Source organism: Stenella coeruleoalba, assembly GCF_951394435.1.
Source record: "Stenella coeruleoalba genome assembly, chromosome: 18".
In the NCBI taxonomy this organism is placed as follows: Eukaryota; Metazoa; Chordata; class Mammalia; order Artiodactyla; family Delphinidae; genus Stenella; species Stenella coeruleoalba.
Window position 1 is genome coordinate 13517490 of NC_137164.1, and position 20402 is coordinate 13537891.

General features: G+C 37.8%; 1 protein-coding gene across 1 annotated transcript in view; it reads left to right on the forward strand.

Annotated features, from left to right (window-relative positions):
• Positions 1-17462, forward strand: part of UFM1 (ubiquitin fold modifier 1) — a 78829-nt gene extending 61367 nt beyond the window's left edge. The window contains exon 8 of the transcript XR_013824781.1: positions 15236-17462. The gene's annotated coding sequence lies outside the window, so the exon portion shown is untranslated. The remainder of the gene's footprint in view (positions 1-15235) is intronic.
• Positions 17463-20402: the final 2940 nt, after the last annotated feature.

Consider the following 20402-nt stretch of genomic DNA (forward strand, 5'->3'; position numbering starts at 1 on the left):
CTTTGTCAGTTGCTTCATTTGCAAATATTTTCTCCCATTCTGAGGGTTGTCTTTTCATCTTGTTTATGGTTTCCTTTGCCGTGCAGAAGCTTTTAAGTTTCATTAGGTCCCATTTGTTTATTTTTTATTTTATTTCCATTTTTCTAGGAGGTGAGTCAAAAAAGATCTTGCTGTGATTTATGTCATAGAATGCTCTGCCTATGTTTTCCTATAAGAGCTTGATGGTATCTGGCCTTACATTTACGACTTTAATCCATTTTGAGTTTATTTTTCTGTATGGTGTTAGGGAGTGTTCTAATTTCATTCTTTTACATGTAGCTGTCCAGTTTTCCCAGCACCACTTATTGAAGAGGCTGTCCTTTCTCCACTGTATATTCCTGCCTCCTTTATCAAAGATAAGGTGACCATATGTGCGTGGGTTTATCTCTGGGCTTTCTATCCTGTTCCATTGATCTATATTTCTCTTTCTGTGCCAGTACCATACTGTCTTGATTACTGTAGCTTTGTGGTATAGTCTGAAGTCCGGGAGCCTGATTCCTCCAGCTCTGTTTTTCTTTCTCAAGATTGCTTTGGCTATTCGGAGTCTTTTGTGTTTCCATAAAACACAGTCGTTCCAAAAAGAACGACTAACCACTATTCAAGAAAAAGATACCACTGAAAGAGTCCTAGAACCCTCAGCGGTGAGGTGGAAGCACCTCCCTGCACCACGGAGACCAAGACAGACTACACTCTGAAGGCAGAAGGGTAAGAGAATTGGCTCCACATTGACCACATTACCTGTCCCCCAGCCAGCTCAGCACCTAGCGGAGGGGTCTCCCCTGAGCCTCCAATTCCTCCAGTGGGAGAAGAGAGCCCAGGGGGGACACCCAGCCTCCCCCTAGTATTGTGCGTCACTTTGTGGGAGCCTCTACTGTGATCTTGCCCCACAGGGATTGCAGGGGAACCTGCAGAGCACAGGAAACAATTACTGACATCTCTAACTAGGGAATATGTTTTAAGATTGGCCTTTTGTTTCCCCATTTTATTCTAGAAACTGTGTGGCTCAGAATAGTGAGGAAAGACAGTAGTGCTTCCTCTCATTAGAGACGAATGGATGACTTTAAGTTGTCAAAGAGAAAAGATTTTTAAGGAAATATAAACAAACATCGCAATTTTTGTCTCTGTATAAGAAACTCTCACCCAGAGATATATATGTTAAGAACTGGACAAATATTTTGAAATATTTTACTGAGCCAGTGAAACTGTGAAACATTCTCCACATAAGACATATACAATATTTATTTCACAGGAATGTCTATGTGATAAAAGATGTGAAGTATTGTTGTCTAGGTATTAGAGTTAGTCTGCTATTCTTCCAATGAATGAGTAATATCCCTCAAAGGAATTAACTAAACTTTAACTAACTTTAAAGTTTTTCCATCCTAGAAAATTTAATTTCTAGGTATATTGCAATAAGTAACATACAATAGCAATAGTAATAGTGTTCCAATTACAAATTCTGTACAATATATTACCCCCAAAACTTAGTAGCATAAAATAAAACTATTTTATTATATCTCATTGGTTCTCTGGAGCAAGAATTTGGACAGAACTAGGCTGGGTGATTTTTGGATCCTTGCACTGTTGACTGAGGTCACTTATTGGTGCTTCAATGATGATGGATAGGTTTGTTTGGAGAGTGCAGTACAACTCCACTTGCTTTTCTGGGGGTGGATGGAAGACTGAGTTCAGTTAGGACTGTCAACCAGAGTGCCTAAACATGGTCTCTCCACCATGGCAGTTTCAGGGTACTTGGATTTCTTACATGACAGCTAGATTTCTTCACAGCTACCATCTCAGGACAACCAAGCAGAGCTGCATCACTTCCACCACATTTTCTTGGATAAAATTGAGCCATTGGGTCAGGTCAGGTTTCAGTGGCAGAGGAATTAATCTCCATGTCTTAATAGGGAGCAACAAGCTGGTATTGTGGAAGCACTTAGAGAGTGGGAGATGGTATGGCCATTTTTGGAACGCACTCTGAAAGATACAATTTGGAAACTTTTTATTACCTAAGTTTACTTAAGTAATAAGTGGCACATCTGGGACTTTAACCTAAGCCAAGCATGACCCCAAAGACTTTTCCATAGGAATTTTTAAATGGATCTGAGAGAAATAGACAGAGAGGCATAGAAACAGAGACAGAGAAAAAGAGAGAGAGAATACTGTGTTTTGAAAACTCATTTCAGATTACAAATTAAATTTTGAAATTACCAAATAGTTTGCCATTTACCTCTTATTTAAAGGTATTTATCCTACCAATGTATCATTTGAATCAAAGATCCATTAAGGTGAGATTTATTCATCTCTTTTACCTTTTATTCTTTTTTGTAGCATAGTGCCTGATGTAAAGGAAGTAATCAATAAAGATTTGATGAATAAATGAACGTCATGTATAAATGCTGGCAAAGGGAAGTTAATTTGTATTTGAAAAAAATAAAGGCATAGTCTTAAGTATTTTCTAAGAAACACAACATCTTATCTTTCCTTTGTATTGCATATTAGAGCTATTACCTATGAAATTATATTCCTAGGTTCTAGATTTAAAGGGCTTAAATATATACATTCCCTTCCCCCTTCTTAACAATAACTTCACGTTAAAAATTATTTATATAGAACTATTTTTTAAAAATAGTTTGTGTGTAACAGTATGTTGGTTATTCCACATATAACATTAACTTAAATAAAATGTTTATAGTATATTAAAATGCTGCAATTAAAAGTAAAAGCAAATAGCTTACTATACCTATTTATTTAAAACTTGAGAAATTACATGATTTCTGACTTTGACTTGCTATTTAAGTTAAGTATTTTAAGGTGTATTTAATTAAAATGTATATAAATATATGTCATATGTGGAAATGTGTTTATCCAACTGTTATAATTTTTTTAAGTAACAGTTAATTTTACTCCACACTCATAAACCTTCTCCCTCTTAAAACATGGGAAATGGATAAATAGTATTTGTTTCTAAATTCTGTCAGAATTTCACAAGGCAATAGAGAGGATTTTTCCATTGCTTAGGAAGGAAGCACTTGGTATAATTTGTTTGCTCAGAGGAAATGTTTCCATATGAGAAAACACAATGTTACCATGGTGATACATCAAAAAAAGCATTTAATAAATTCAGGATGACATAAAACCTATTCTGCTTTAAAAAATAGTCCAGATTTTTAAAATATATGAAATATATGGAGAAATTTATTTTTGAAAACTGTTTATAAAGAAACTGTTTAATAAATAAAAGTCAATATTAGATTTGATCATATTTCAAGCTTATAAAAAGAAAACATTGGATTTCGAGTCAGTCTCTTTATTTCCTTTTACTACATTTCTTAACATTGGAAAATATCTAGTATTTTGTGGGTAGTGTGAAAGGATCACATTTTATGGGTCTGTGCAGAAATATCAGAGAATATATAAATACACTATAAAATCCATCCAGTCCAGGAATTGGTGGATTTCCTTTTACTGTCTTTATCTAAAATGAGCATTATTCTGTTGACTACATTATTTTCCTAAGCCCTTAGCTGGCGGGATGAAAGGTAGCTATTCAACATGTGAGTAAGCCGGTAGAAAACGGCATTTATTACCCATCAGAACCAGAATTTGATTATTGCTAACATTTTTTTAATATAGCACTTACCTAGGGGGATAAAGGGAAGAGAGAGAGAAAAAGACAATAAATACAAAAGCAAAAATATGTGCTACACTTTGACTTCTCTGTGAGTGGAATGAACGAGTCTATAATAAAAATCACTTTCTTAGCCTCTTGGACCTGTACGCCCCATTTGGTTTTCCCAGATCAGTCTTTGTAGTCTCAGAGCCTCATGGACCATGCCAGCTCTCACAGGTTCAATGGCTTGTCTGGGTTTTAGCGACCCTGGCTCCCTAAAACCAAGCAAGAATTACTTAATCAATTGAAATTGGCTTTGAACAATTATTTCATGAGTCCTTATTAAAGATAGAAATTTTCTATGAAAATAGCTTATTTAAAAGAATATATTAGTGTACATAGGAATTCATCGTACATGGCAGGTGATGTTAGATGCTTTTTGAATAAAAGAACAATCACATACAGATAAATGATTTAGAATTCAGCTAAGAGAAGAAAAGGTAGCAGTTTGGGATGATAAAATAGTTGAACACAATCAGAACCTGAAACCAAGATGTAACTGCAGTTAGTTTATTTGTGTGGTGACGCCCTGAAGCAGCAGCAGGAAGTGGAGAAGGACGATGAAGCATTGAGCTCAAAGTATTTACCTTTTATACCAAAACCTCCAGTACTTTGTAAACATAAGCACATGAAGTCATCTAATACCTTTGTGATTCGTAATACTTAGATTCATAAGCTGCAATGTTCTCAGTTCCATTATTCTTAGGAAAGCCAGAAATACTAGAAATTTTTGGTTCTTTAAACACAGGAGAATTTAAAATTCCAGTGAGAGAACTGAGGCCATATGATCAACCTTTACAGAAACTATAGAGGCCACAACATATGGCACAAATAAAACTCTCACATGACAACTCCTAGCGGGTGCAATTCTAATTTCTCAGCATCCTCCAGTGGCAAATAGAGTCACAGAGGTATTTTTCCAACAGTGTAAACCACTACCTGCTCACTTTCCATCAAAACATGTATTTTGTTATTTTCCTTAGAAGGGAAAACTCAGAAGAATCTTGGAATTATTTCCTTCTCTGACCAAAGTGATACTGTCATGATTATGTCTATATCGTTAATATTTTCATGGGGCATCTATTTGCAGAGAGGTTTCAAATATAATATTTCATGTAAATCAGATAGGTCCAAAGGTATTATTTTTGTTTACATTTTGGGAGTAGGAAAACCAGTAGCCCTAGAGGTTGAGTGACTGAGCTGATACCACATGGAATAAGGAAGAGTCCAAAGATTCCATATCCCAGTACCACTTGACCTCACTAACGTGGATGGACTGGATAACACCCCAGACTCTAGGGAAGATGCTTGTCCATTGTTAATTCTGTATCATCAAAGAACCTTTGTATAGGCTGAAAAGAATAAACACTTTCAGAGGAAAGTGAATATCCCTAGGACCACATTCATATCTCCAATGAAAATGCAGGGCTTATTTCATTTCTTTGTGTGGAATCAAATTAAATTCTTGCATGAAAGAATTTATCAAAATAGTCATTAGGTAGAAAGTTTTAAAACTATAAATCCTGTGCAAATGATTGGGTCTTAATGGAGCAAGTGAAGTCATTTGTTTTCTTTGCTAAAGCTAACATCTGGTAAATTTATAGCTCACTGTATTGTAGTTTAATGGCAATAACAAAAATACTGTTATCACACCAGTGGTTGACCAATGCAAGGAGAAAATGTTATCATCCAGAAAATAATCCCCTAAGAAAATGTTTTTCTAACTGATTAGCAAAGCTGGCACATGGGGACCCTACATAATGAGGCAAATTTGTTTCTTAGCAACAGGAGAATAAAACAGATTGAAATATGATGAGTTTGACAGTGACAATGAATGGGGGAAAATCAGTGTAACTTGAAAAAAATCAGCAGGAGAGAAGTTGATATTGTATAGATGAAAGCTGCAGAATGCTTTTAGTTTTAAAAGACTTTGAGCATAAATCCAGCTTGTATAGGAGTATGATATTTGTGGCAAAACAAACATCTGAAGAAAGAAAATTTGTTTTATAGAAGGAAATGTTCCACTGTCTTTCATTATATTGGAAACTCTTACAGTCTAACAACCAATATATTAAGGAATGAGAGTAAAGGAATAAATCATACTTGTATGCTTTTTAAATGCTATGCTGGTGAACTCCTCAAAAAAGGAAACACATTTTACAGATTAACAGGAATTTTATTACACTAGGACGGAATTTTCACTAAAGATCATGATCTATCAAAAATGTTAATGCATTTTCTCAAAACTGATTTGAAGTTTCAGTAGAATGGGGAAATTTTAATACACAATATAAATATCTAATTCAATTCAATGAATACTTTTGATTAATAATAATAATTTACTGGGTGCTTACTATGAACCAAGCTCTCCTTCCTAATCAATTTATATACATTAGTTTATTTGATCTTTACAACACCAGTAAAAGAGACCCTTATTTTTCACATTCCACAAAGGAAATCAGACACCTAAAAAACTTTGTGGTAGGCAGAATTCTAACACGACCCCTAAGAATCCTACCCTGTTATGTGCACACTCCCTACCTCCCCTGGTGTATGTAACTTCCCTTCCCTTAAAAATAGGCAGAACAGTGAACACAACTGTTAAGTCACTTCTGTGATTAGGTTACCAATTCGTTCATTTTGTGTTAATCAAAAGGAGTGTTATATGGGTGTACTGATCTAGTCAGGGGAATGCTTAAAAGTGACCACTTCTTGAAGGTAGGGAGATTGCAAGTGTGAAAGAGGGCCATGTTATGAGGACCTGAGGGATGCCTCTAGGAAATGAGAGCAATCCCTGCTGGCAGCTGGCAGGGTGACAGGGACCTCAGTCACACAGCTGCAAGGGGGGGAATTCTGCCCATGACCAGTGAGCTTGGACAAGGGCCTAGAGCTTTAGCAGGGAGTCTTAGCCCTGGAAGTCACCTTGATTTCACTCTGTGAGCCCTTAAGAAGAGGACCAGTACCCAGGAAAATGACATTCAGAAATTTCAAGATGATTAATGGGTGTTGTTTCAAGCCATTAAATTTGTGATAATTTGTCATGCGGCAATAGAAGAAGAATACAGTACATAAAGTTCTATCGTCATAAAGTGAGTGAGATGGAAACACAGGGCAGTCTGGTGATGGTCTTGCTTTCAAACATCTTCATATCAATTTATAAATTAGGGTTTTTTGTTTGTAACTTACAGAAATTGACTTCAGCTAACTGAAATGGAAATAAAAGGATTTCATTTCATATGAAATACTGAATATCTCACACAATTTTTTTTAAAAAAGGAAAGTAAAACAAACAGCTTCAGGAAGAAGAAGACAGAAGGCAGTTCCGGAATCCCTGCTTGAAGATCTGCAGTCTTTGGGAGAAACTGCTGTTGGGAGATGGCTGTTTCCACTGCTTCGATCATGAAGCTTAAGATTGAGACTCCTTGGAAAGACAGGCTGACCGCCACACCTCGGTCACAGCCTCACACCTGCAGACAGAGGGGCTGGAAGTGTGATCAACAATCTTCTAGGATCACGAGAAGCAGGAGGAAAGGAAGTAATCCTGGACTGCTTTTCATTTCTATTTGGGAAGAGTTGGGAGATATTAGGGTTCTCCAGAGAGGTAGCACCAGTAGGGTGTATATATAGAGATTTCTTTTTAAGAATCAGTTCTACAATTAGGGGGAACTGACAACTCCAAAATCTGTAGAGCAGGCTGACAGGCTGGAAATCCTGGCAAGAGTTAATGCAAGTCTTAAGTCCAAAAGCAGCCTGGAAGGCAGAGTTCTTTCCTCTTTTGGGGACTCTCAGTCATTTCTCTTAAGGCCTTCAATTACCTAGATGAGGCCCACACACATTATGGAGGGTAATCTGCTTAGCTCAAAGTCTACTGATTTAAATGTTACTCACCTCCGAAAAATACCTAGACTGGCGTTTGGCCAAACAACTAGGAACTGTAGCCTAGCCAAGTTGACACATAAAATTAACCATCACAGGGGGTCTTGTAAAAGTTGGGGGGGAGGGGCTTCCCATGCTTCCACATGGGACTTACTATACGACAACCCTTTATTCTGGTCCAGGGAACCAATGAAAGGATTCTGAAAGTTAGAGAGGATGTCTTTCTGTAAGGAATGTCACAATATTATCAAAGTTTGCATGGAAAGTTATATGAACACCATAAATATTTAGCTTTTGCAAATTTACATTAATAGGAAAAATAAACTACTTAATTGAATTTTCAAACTGAAGGTGAAAAAATATCGCTATCATGATGAAACATTTATCTGAAAATTCCTTTCACCTTATGTCCAATTTACTACTCATATTAATTGAGTAAGCGTCATGCATGAAGAAGCATTATAGTAGATTTAATAGGATTTGATCAAAACATCCTTGGGGTGCTTCCCTGGTGGCGCAGTGGTTGAGAATCAGACTGCCAATGCAGGCGACACGGCTTCGAGCCCTGGTCCGGGAAGATCCCACATGCCACGGAGCAACTGGGCCTGTGAGCCACAACTACTGAGCCTGCGCGTCTGGAGCCTGTGCTCCGCAACGGGAGAGGCCACAACAGTGAGAGGCCCGCGCACCGCCAAAAACAAAAACAAAAACAAAAAATCAGTAACAGATTTTCAACTAACTGAGATTCTCAAGAATAAAAGAAAGATGAGTCTGTCTGTAAACTTACTCTTCCCAAGCTTCGGTGAGTGTTTTTGTATCTGAGCTGCTGTTACCAAGGTTAGGATAATCAATAGCTAAACCACCCAGCCCTCAACCTTCCATGTTGCATCATGGTTCCAACAGTTCTCCAGGTAGGAAGCAACCGTGCTGAAGCAGAGGTTTTATTGTTTGTTTATGTTTGTTTTCAAATTACAGCTTGAGACTTCAGCAGATATTTTCAGAAGCTACTCTATTTAGTTCCAAAGCCAAAGGCACCATGATTTGCTTGATGAGTTCTGAATTTCTACTGAGTGGGCTGTTTCCAAGCAGGTGAATGGAGGATAGAACCTTCGTCTTTTTCATAGCAAAGGAAATTTAGGACAAAAATCTGCCTGCAGTGTGTGCTATTCTCTCAACTAGAGGAAATCTCTACTCTTAATTAATGTCACTAATAAATATATATTTATTTGATTTGGGGTTGTATTCTTTTATCTGATATGAGAAAATCCTTTTCTTTCTGAGAAAGGAGGCATAATATTAATTTGCTTTTAAGTTATCCCAAAAATGCAAACTAAACCCACACAGTGTGGAGAGTGTGAGTCAATCACATAGAAGACTCCTCCCCTCACTTCCCACCTCTCTCACTCTGGGGCCAATTTGCATGATTCTTGGGCATCTGAATTCTATAATTGAAAAAGAATAAGTTTTTGAGTCAGAGAGGCCATTGTTCAAATCCTGACCCTACCATACACTGCTAATTAACTTTGGACAAATTATTTAGCCTCTAAAATTTATTTGTGACTGCTTTCTCTCCACCGGGCATAGTTTGAGGCCTTCTGTAGGATCAGATTTGGGTATAAAGGATACAAAGTCCCTGTCCTCATGGAGCTTACATGCTGATGCATGTCTATAGAAATTAGTGTATAATACCAAGTAGCAATATGAACAAAGAAGAAAAGCAAAGCTGGAAAAGAGAGTGGTTTAAGGATTATTTTTTTAAAGGCAGTCAAAAGGGATTTCTCTAAGAAGGTGAGGCAGAAGAAAGAGGAGGTGCAAAGTCCCTGGGGTAGAATCATGTTGGTGTATTCATGCATGAACAAGACAGGCAGTATGGTTGAAGCAGACTTAGTGAGGGAGACTAATACTGTGCACATGTGTAAGTCAAGTGTATTAGTGTCCTATTGCTGTGTAACAAACAAACACAGACTTAGTGGCTTAAAACAACACAAACTTACTCTCTCATAGTTTCCATGGATCAGAAGTCCAGGCAGAGCTGAACTGTGTCCTCTGCTCAGGGTCTTATGAGGCTGTAGTCAAAGTGTTGGCCAGGCTGCATTCTCATCTCAACGCTTGACTGCCTAAGAATCCACTTCCAGGTTCATTCAGGTTATTGGCAGAATTTATTTTCATGCACGTGTGTGACATTTCCTCATTTTCTTGTTAGTTCTCAACTCCTAGAGGCTGCCCTCAGGTCCTTTCCCGGTGGCCCCCTCAATAAGCAATTCACAAAATAGCTGTTTGTTTCTTTAAAGCCAGCACAAGAATTATCCTCAAGAAGGGCCCTGTCCCTCTTCAAATGGATTTTATCTGATCAAGTCAGGCCCTCTGTGATGATTTCCCTTGTGATTGATTCAAAATCAACTCATCTGGGATCTTGATTATTTTTGCAAAATCCCTCCACATTTACCATATCAAAAGGTACAGTAACTTTATCAAAAGAATGATGGTCCACCATAACATCTACGAGTCCCACTCACTCTTTTTTTTTTTTAATAATTTTTTTTTTTTTTTTTTTTTTTTTTTGGCTGCATTGGGTCTTCATTGCTGTGCCCAGGCTTTCTCTAGTTGCGGCGAGCGGGGGCTTCTCTTCGTTGCGGTGCGTGGGCTTCTCATTGCAATGGCTTCTCTTGTTGTGGAGTACGGGTCCTAGGCACGGGGCTTCAATAGTTGTGGCTCGTAAGCTCAGTTCTAGAGCGCAGGCTCAGTAGTTGTGGCGCACGGGCTTAGTTGCTCTGCAGCATGTGGGATCTTCCCGGACCAGGGCTTGAACCTGTGTCACCTGCATTGGCAGGCGGATTCTTAACCACTGTGCCACCAGGGAAGTCCCCCACCCACTCTTAAGGCAAGGGGATTAAATAGACATGTACACCAGGAGCCCGTGTCTTGATAGCCATCCTGGTATTTAGTTTACCATATCAAGGTACAGACCTTAGATTTTATATTAAAGGGATGGAAAGTCATTAGAATCAGAGATGATTTGCAGGACAACAACATGATTAAGTTAACAATTTTAAAGGATTACCCTTGCTGCTCTGTGGAGAATTTACTGTAGGGCTACAAGAATAGAGGCAGTGAAAAGATCAGGAGGTTTGTTCAATGGTGCAGGAAATAAATGATGAGAGCTTGGACTACTGTGATAATGATGAGAAAGGAGTCAGATTTTTTATATATTTTGAAAACTGAAAATGGCAAGATCTGATAGTGAATAGGATGTGGAATGATAATTATATCAGAGGGTTGAAATGAGAATTAACTGAGATGATGTATGTATACAACATGTAGGAGATGCTAAACAAATGTTACCTTTCATTAATACTATATAGCAGGCTTCTCTGGTGGCGCAGTGGTTGAGAGTCCGCCTGCCAATGCAGGGGACACGGGTTTGTGCCCCAGTCCAGGAAGATCCCACATGCCGCGGAGCGGCTGGGCCCGTGAGCCATGGCCACTGAGCCTGCGCGTCCGGAGCCTGTGTTCCACAACGGGAGAGGCCACAACAGTGAGAGGCCCGCGTACCACAAAAAAAAAAAAAAAAAAAGAAAGAAAAAAATACTATATAGAATTATAATTATTATTTAGAGGAGACATTTTTTCTTTAGAGAATCTCATAGAAAAGAGGATTAGCACCCTGATAGAATTTAGACATCTACAGCATTTATTTTAACTCAAGCCTTGAGGTAATTGTAGATGAAGAAAAGAGCAGTGAAAATTAGGCTATAAAAAAGTTCATTTCTTCTCACTGAAACTTCAGTGTACAGTATTATTCCTTTTGCTTTATGGTCGACCAAAAAAAAAGGGGAGAGTGGTGATTGGATGTAAGATTCAACCAGCATTTAATTGCCCTCTATAATTTAATCTGGCTTGTGTCCAGAAGTGACAGGTTGTACCAGAGAAAAATAGTTCCTTTCACGTGTGAGAGAACCCGTGAGAGAGAAAAAAGTTATGGGTTCAAATCTCAGTCTCTGGAGTACCACTAAAGTAAAAGGGTTTATCAAAACAGCCGTATCCATGGGTCTCCATGCTCCAGCCCAGAACCGTACTTCAGAATCTCCATTATGTTTGTAAACAAGAAACCGAAGGAAATAAGCCAGCTCTCTCCCTAAAGGATGGCTTAAGTTTAATGAGTCTGTGGTAGTAAGAGCTTTTAACTTCTGAGTACACCAGTTTTTAGAAGACACTTTCACGTTATGAATATGATATAGTCAGGATGACTTGTCTGTATCCTTTTAGAAACAAAGATAATTGTAATTTTTAAGGTGAGAATTATAAAGATAGTTTCTCTTACTGGCTTTTTAGGAAAGACATCCTGATATTCAGTAATAAGAAATATTGATTGATGGCTTCTAATGTCCAATACATAGACACTATGCTATTAAAACGAACTTTGCAGCTGGAGAGAGGGAAGAGGTAGAAAATACCTGAGTGATTAGCTTTACTGGTAGTGGTCACCAGAATGACACCCTGCCGGCTTTCTGAATAGAGATTCTCAATGCTGTGCACATAAAAAAATTACCAAGGTCTGGCTCTTGCTCCAAGAGATGATGACCTAATTAATCTGGGGTAGATTCTGGGGATAAGCATAGTTTTAAACTTTGTTGCTCAATTTGTTCCAGCTTTGGCCAACAAGAGCTCTTTCAGGTGGCTCCCGTGCCCCTTGACGTATTCCCATCGTCAAGTGTTTTTGGAGCACTTTCTTATTTTCTTTTGCTATAAAATGCTCCACACTCATCTTGTGTATTCCCTACTCCAACCTTAGAATCAGCCATTTCTCCAAGTAGCTCTGGTTCCTTTTATTGGAAAATGGTATTAAAAAATGAGATCTGCAACTGCTATTAGGAGTGGCATTAATTCTAAACCTTCTTAGCTGAAAGAACAAGGAATGTATGCGAGTATACTAATCCATGTATATGCACATATTTATAAATATTTCTACATATATATCCTTCTGTATCTATATTAAGCTAAACATTAGCTCATACTGATGTCTCCATTTATAGCCCAGTACCACATGGATTATTCTAGCCTTCCACCTTGCTTGTCTATAACCTTCCATTTCAACAGTGAGAAACCTAGTTTTCACCATCCTTTATCCATTCACTTAATTGTTCCATTCCACTATATATGTATAGTGGTTTGAGAATGGTTACCTTGGGAAACAACTTTACCAATTAGAGTACAGAGTTTATGTTCCTTTCCTCTTGCTTTTAGTTTTGGAATCACCATTCATTTCCAAGGTTACTTAGGTAGGCATCTTTTCCTCTCACAGTCTTCAATGAGGTTGTTTCATATATATCTGTAGTATAGTTATTTCTTTTGTCAATGTCTGCATTCCATCCTGAGATTTCTGACTTCCTAAATGTCTTTTTTTAAGATTTACTCTTTGTGCTATAAAGTTCTATTTTTTTTAAAGTGATTCTTAACCCTTTTTCGTTTGTTTGTTTTTATTGTGGTAAGAACCCGTAACACAAAATCTGCCCTCTTAGCAAATTTTTAAGTGTACAGTACAATATTGTTGACTGTAGGTACAACATTGTAAAGAAGACCTCTAGAATATATTCATCTGGCTTAACTAAAACTTTATGCCCATTGATTAATAACTTCCACATTTCCCCTACTTCCAGCCCCTGGCAATCACAATTCTGCTCTTTGAGTCTATGAACTTGACTGTTTTAAATACCTCATATAAATGGAATCAAGTAGTATTTATCTTTTTTTTTTTTTTTTGCGGTACGCGGGCCTCTCACTGCCATGGCCTCTCCCGCTGCAGAGCACAGGTTCTGGACGCGCAGGCCCAGCGACCATGGCTCACAGGCCCAGCCGCTCCGCGGCATGTGGGATCCCCCCAGACCGGGGCACGAACTCGTATCCCCTGCATCGGCAGGCGGACTCTCAACCACTGTGCCACCAGGGAAGCCCTATTTATCTTTTTTTTACTAGCATATTTCACTTACAATAATATCCTCAAAGTTCATCCATGTTGTTGCATTTTGCAGAATTTCATTCTTTTTTAAGGCTGAATAACATTCCATTGTGTGTATATATACCAAATTTTCTTTATCCGTCAGTGGACGTTTGGATCTGGGGGGGGGAGTTTTTTAGATTCTTTTTTTCTCTTTGCATGTTATTTGGGAAGTTTCTTCAAGTTCACTGATTCTTTCCTCAACAATGTCATGCTTACTTATTTGCCCATTGAAAGCATTCTTCTTTTTTGCTACTTTTAAATTTTTTTCTAGCATTTCATTCTGATTCTATCAAATAATTTTCATCTCTCTGCATACATTAGCCATCTGTCCTAACATGTTGTTTACTTTTCTCACTAATGCCCATAACATTTTAATCACAGTCATTATTAATTTAATTCTGTCTGATCATTCCAATAGCTTTTGTATTTGAGTCTGGTTCTCATGATTGCTTTGTCTCTTCAGACTATGTTTTTTCTTGCCTTTTGTCACACATTGTAAATTTTCTGTTGAGAACTGACTTGTATTGGGTAACAGGAACTGAGATAAGTAGGTATCTAGTATGAGAATTTACTGTAAACTGGCTAGGAGTTAGGCTGTGTTTAATGTTAGTTGTAGCTATAGATATTGTTAAGTCCTCTGGTGTCAGAATTTTTGTCTCCCTCTTGCTTTAGAGCTTCCCTATATATTGCTCCTCAGAGAGAATCTGTGCTTTCATCTCTTAGCTGCAATCCACCGTTATTATACTGGATTCCCATCGGTGATGTGGGAAGTTGTGGGAAGGAGAAGCATTCTATAACCTTCCTTTTATCCTCAGTCTATTAGTGAACCTCTACCTCAAGGCTGTGGTGTTTCTGTCCTTCCTCCCATGGTGTAGATTTTCTCTCCACTGAGCCCTGCTTCTGTCCCTGGCCACAGAATTTTCTATCTGTTTTCTTAAAGCTCTAGCTCTGTTAACTATACTTTGTTTGTTGATATAGTTGGTTGTTTGGTCATTTCTTCCCCTCCTGGAGTGAAATAGAAAGCTAGAAGGGAGCAAAGTTGGGGAGATTCCTTTCCCCTGCCTGGAGTAAAGTTTCAGAATCACGCCCTGGCAAAGTCCTTTCTCCCAAGAGTGAGCCTTTTTCATGAAGTCTCTGAGAGTGTTTCTCAAATCTTCTTCCTGGCAGAGACATGTGGGTATCTTTCTGAGAGCTTCACTATGAGAACCCAGTAGGATTCCTAAAGAGAAAGCTCATGAAAGTGTGGAGAGGTCTCACTAAAACAGCTCCTGGGGGGGTTTCACTCTCATGCTAGCCCACACTTTGCCTCCAGCAATTCATCGAAATTACCACACAAGTATTCCTACCATTCTTCTTTGTTTGATGAAGTTTTTGGAAGTGAGGAGTAACAGATAACAAAAGGAAAAATGTTTATGGCTTGATATTTACCAAACTAAGAACTCCTTGGTATGTCTAATAGGCCCTCTTTTTTCCTCGGCTCCTGTAACCACAGGACAAGCTCAAACTGGTCGCGCTCTGTCGATAACAGGATGTCTAGTTGCCTTGCAGATACAGCAAAACCAAAACTGCAAGTCTTGTAACCAGGGCACGCACAGAGGAGGAAAGCCCTCCTCAAATAACACTTGGAACATGTGTTTCCTCCCCAGAGCCAAGAAAGCTAGAACATTACTGGAACCTGAAAGCTGGAACCTTTTCAGAAAGGAGGGGTCTCTTGTGCAGGAAGATCTGGTGCCCGAAATCCACCATTCGATACATGGCTCTCCAATGCAAAGAGTTTAAAAAAAGAAAAAATAGTTTAACGCCCTCCAGTGGAAACCTGCCCTGCCAGCACTTGCGCATACCAGCCTCTTTTTCCTAACTCATAAAAGATTGACCCAAGAGCTTCCCTGGTGGCGCAGTGGTTGAGAGTCCGCCTGCCGATGCAGGGGACGCGGGTTCGTGCCCTGGTCCGGGAAGATCCCACGTGCCGCGGAGCGGCTGGGCCCGTGAGCCGTGGCCACTGAGCCTGCGCGTCCGGAGCCTGTGCTCCACAACGGGAGAGGCCACAACAGTGAGAGGCCCGCGTACCGCAAAACAAGACAAAACAAAAAGATTGACCCAAGCCCCAGATCCAGGGGACAGATTTGAGACCTGCCTCCTGTCTCCTTGCCAGTGGATTCTCAATAAAGCCCTTTTCTTTTCTCAAAAGCTTGTGCAATAGTGTTGGCTTCTATGTGCGTTGGGCAGCAAGCCTTTGCTTGGTAAGACTCCCTTCCAAACCCCTTGGGCACTGATCTCAAGGTACTCATCCTCAGGAGGATGAATGGGGAAACACAGCAGTGGAAAGCAACTGTGCGCTCTGGTAAATCCGTTACAAGTGTGTGGGACAGTGACCACCTCCTTTGAGTCCTCCAGGCTAGTTGCCTCTAAAAATAGCCTCTTATCTAGACTTCAGGGTATTCTACAAATAGTACCATTTTCTTTGTGTGCCACGATGTGAAAAATGTTGGAAAGGACTGCTTTGACAACACTGAATTTGGAAGAATGCCAAAAGGATGTGTGTTTTCTGCCAGGGCATGGCTGTTGTCCCAATAGTTTAAGGTAATGGGAAATAGAGAAATTTTCTCATTTCTGCCACTGACTCAGTGTAATTTTGAGTAAATAACTTCAACACTGTGAGTCTCTATACACGAAAGGGCAAGAAGAGATCATCTCTAAGATTTTAATGTTCTTTGTATTTGTGGACAGTTTACAATAAATGCAAGAACAGACATAAAATTGAGACGTGAACTAGATGCCAGCAGACCTAGCTAGGTCTACGGCATATTTTGTACAAAGTGGCTTCCTTAGGATTTATGAATCTCACCCAAATGGTGCCTTTTTTTTATATATAGCTTTTAGCATTTACTTGTCTATTTAAAGCAAATGTCAAGAGACTGATTTCAGACCACATCTCACCATACAATGTGTTCATCAGTAGCAAAATCTCTCTGAAGGTCAATCTGAAAGAGAAGGCAAATTGGATACTTTAAATAAGAGCTGCTAAAGTAGATATGAGTAATTACAGACAATGTAAGAACGAGTTAAGTAGATTTATTTTTAAAAGAATGCAAGCTGGAATATTCTGCGAATGCTTTTAATCATTTTTTTTTATTAAATGGCTGGATCCATTTAATATAAAAGAAAAGAGAACATTTTATCTCAAGAAGATGATTAGGATATTTTATTAGTAGTCCTTAGATTGTAGCCAGTTCATCTTTAGACATGAACTCAACCCAAAAAAAACCTTGAGAAGATGCTCAGTATTTATTATATACTTCCTAAGTTCTAAGAGAAAAAGGATAAAGTTATATCAAAAAAGTTTAGGGGAGATTCATAATACTTCTCTTGCATTTGTCTTGCCAGAAGGCTCTAAATATCTGGAATGCATCTCTGTCTTCAGAATAACTTTTCTGGGAAAAGATATCTACAACAAGTAGTATAGATAAGCATTGATTAAGAACCAAGACAAAAAAAGAGGTAATATAAAAATAATCCAAGAATTTGAAAAGGCAATTCAGAAAAAAGGAAACCCAATGGCTAATTGTATATGAAAAGATATTTGCATCAGTAGTAATTGAAGAAAAAAATCTAAAAAGTAGTGAAATACCATTGCTTAATAATCAGATTCACATGCAAAGAAAAAGCAAAAACTGTTTTTAAAACTTTGGTAACAACATTTTTGTGAGGTTATGGAGAAAAAGGAAATCTAACATTTACATTGCAAATGGGAGGTAATCAGGTACAACCACTTTGGAACAACTTGTCAATGTTTAGAATATTTGAGAATGGCTGCCCATGCATAAGAGAAGACATTTGTGGAACTATTCATTGCAACAATTCTTGAAATAAAAAAGTGAGAACAAGCTGTGTTTACACAGAGAACGGATAAAATGAACTGCCTATGTCTGTATGTATCAATATGAATGTGTTAAAGGGTATTACATTCACGACATGGGGTTACTTTTGGATAACGGAAAGGAACTGTGACTAAGAGGACAAAAGTGACATCCACTCCTTCTATATAATGTTTAATTTATTTCATAAAAATATGCAGCAAAGTACAAAATTCAAATGTTAATAAATCTTGATAGTGGCATATATATAGACATAAAATTCAGTAAGAAAAAAATGCAGATGTGTGACTGAAATGACTGAATTAGCATTTTATTTTTGTAAATCCTGATGGCTTGAATGTATTCATGTATCTGTGAAATGACTATTATCCCCGGGATTCAATTTATATTAGATTTGATACAGCCATACACATAACCTTAGTCTTTTGGCTAGGTCTCTTATTCTATTAATTTAGCATATTACTGCCTCTGTCAAATGACTGGATATATTGTTTTCATTGATTCATAATCGAGCTGCAAATTACCTCACAAGAATGAAGGACCATATGCAAATCTTCTATCACTGTTACAGCTGAACAGCTGTTTACTCACAGATGCAAACGATGTTTATGGTGTCTTTCGTACCACATAGACTAGTCTAGTTTTCATTATCCTGTTAATTGTTTTGTATATAAAATTGCCTACTGTCTATATTCACTTGGGTACAATATCCAAATCTAAAAGTGTACTATCTCTGAGCCTTTTTTTTTTTTTTTGTCACAAGGGAAAATCAGACCAATGCTCACCTCTATGTGTGTTGTTTTCTCTCCAAGTAGGATATATGTTGCCATCTTTTATTGCTGTCATCTTGGTGATTCTTTGATGGGTGGGCTCAATTAATTAAAATACATTTAATGAGCCCTAAGTATGACATTCACTGTACTAGCTTCTAGGAATATAATGAACAAAATTCAGACCCTGTGCTGAAGAAGTTAATAATAGCCAGGTTATAGTTACTAAAATATCTGCCCAGCTACTTTCTGAGAGGAAGACAGTGCAATTAGTCTAAAACATTTTATGCCTTTTCTTTTCCGAAACTCCTAGGCATTTCATTAAACGTTAATGAGAGTTTGAGTCAATATTAACTAAGTTACCAGAAAGATAATGTGATAAAGTAAAATAAATCTACATGAATTTCTCTGAAAATGATTATTAATGACTATTAACTTGGGCTAAACAGAATAAAATAAAATTTAAAACAATTAAATGTAAGTATAGGATCAGCAGATAATGTCCCTGTGCAGAAAAAAACCAAAAGGCATTTAAGGCAGTGGAGACCCCTTAAAGAGTGTCAGGAGGGTTACCATTCCTGGTGGCTGGTGGACAGTTCTAAGATATCTATTAAAAACTTGGGAGCTTCTTTGACTCTGAAAGAAAAATTTAACTCTGATTACACAGAATGCAGTGAAGACATAATCTCTATAGAGAGTTCCAGCCATTTTTCACCCAGATAGACAGATGGCCTCCCAAGACACTTAGTACATTCACAAACTTTAGCCCAGAATTTACAGAGAAAGAAAAATGTATTCAATTACAACCAAAGATACTAATATCATTAAACCTCAAATTTAAATGCTTGTAAAGGGTTGGCTTAACTTGTTTCTCATGTGTAAATTCAAATACATTTGATCTGAAAGAGTTATTATGATTTCTATTCTTTCTACTAATTATTTTTCATTAAATTCAAATAAATTTAGTCTGAAGTAGACATGATTTTCATTCTTGCCATCAAGATATTTTTTTCCGTGAACTATTTGAGTGGGTTCCAGTGTCTTTTATCATTTATTAAAGAAAAGAACACGCACATTTTCGTGTTTCATTGACAACTGAAAGCACATTTAGGCATACTTATAAAATGACACAAGGCGATCAAAAATGTCTAATAAAAACCATGGGACTATTGAGTTTACATTTTTCAAAACTGTATTCTTTGTTTCAAAGCTGCCTTAATACAATCAGGTCAAGATGCTTGTGAGGCGCTCCCAGTCAACTGGCTTCACTAATGAAAGCAAATATATCATCTAAAATCCAAGCATCCTAAAAGCAGACGTTACCTCCCTGACATATCCATGAGTAAACAGACTAGATAGCAAGGGAAGAAACTGATCGTTTGCTCCATTAAGTTATGTGGGGCTGATAAGGTCAGCATGACACCTCCTTGCATCATAGTCTCAGATGCAACTTGAAGCAATTAAAGAAGAAAAGATGTGAGTTATGAATTCGACTGCACCAGGGAGTTTGAGTGAAGCAGAGGGGTCGACTGAAAGAGTCAGTGATCTGAAAAGCAGGTCCTTGTTGCCCAATATTTTATTGCATTTCTGACAACAATTCATTTTAACAATTGTTAAACTGTTAACCATTTTTACATAGGAACTGCCTCGTGATAATACCTGCTGTGCTTTGGGGATAGCTATAACAATTAAATGGATGGAGCACAAAGAAGCAGATGGGGTCATCTATTTCAATCTGCTGCTTTGAGACAAATAAGTTTAGTATGTGCACCTGAAAATACGTATTTTATAATTACTATTACCAATTCTCAGTTAATAGAGGGAATTTGTCCAATTTGTGTATATTATTCTTTTCTTTAGCTTTTTCTGTATCTTGTTTGTGATTTTAGGTTTAGAGCATTTCAGCTGCGCATCAAGATGTCTACTGGAGGTTAGTAAGTAAAACCAGAGTGTTTAAATTTCATTTACTCGGGAGCCTTGTAAACATTTGTGGAATATTAAATATATTTGAGGGCATAGGTATTGATAATTGATTTTTATGTACTCTGCATGATACATTTTATATGCTCATAGTTTGTTGAGGTTCTTTACATGTATGATCACTAGATATGTTGATCTGCTGTTTTCTTTCGTAATATCTTCATATTAGGGTAATATCAGCCTCACTG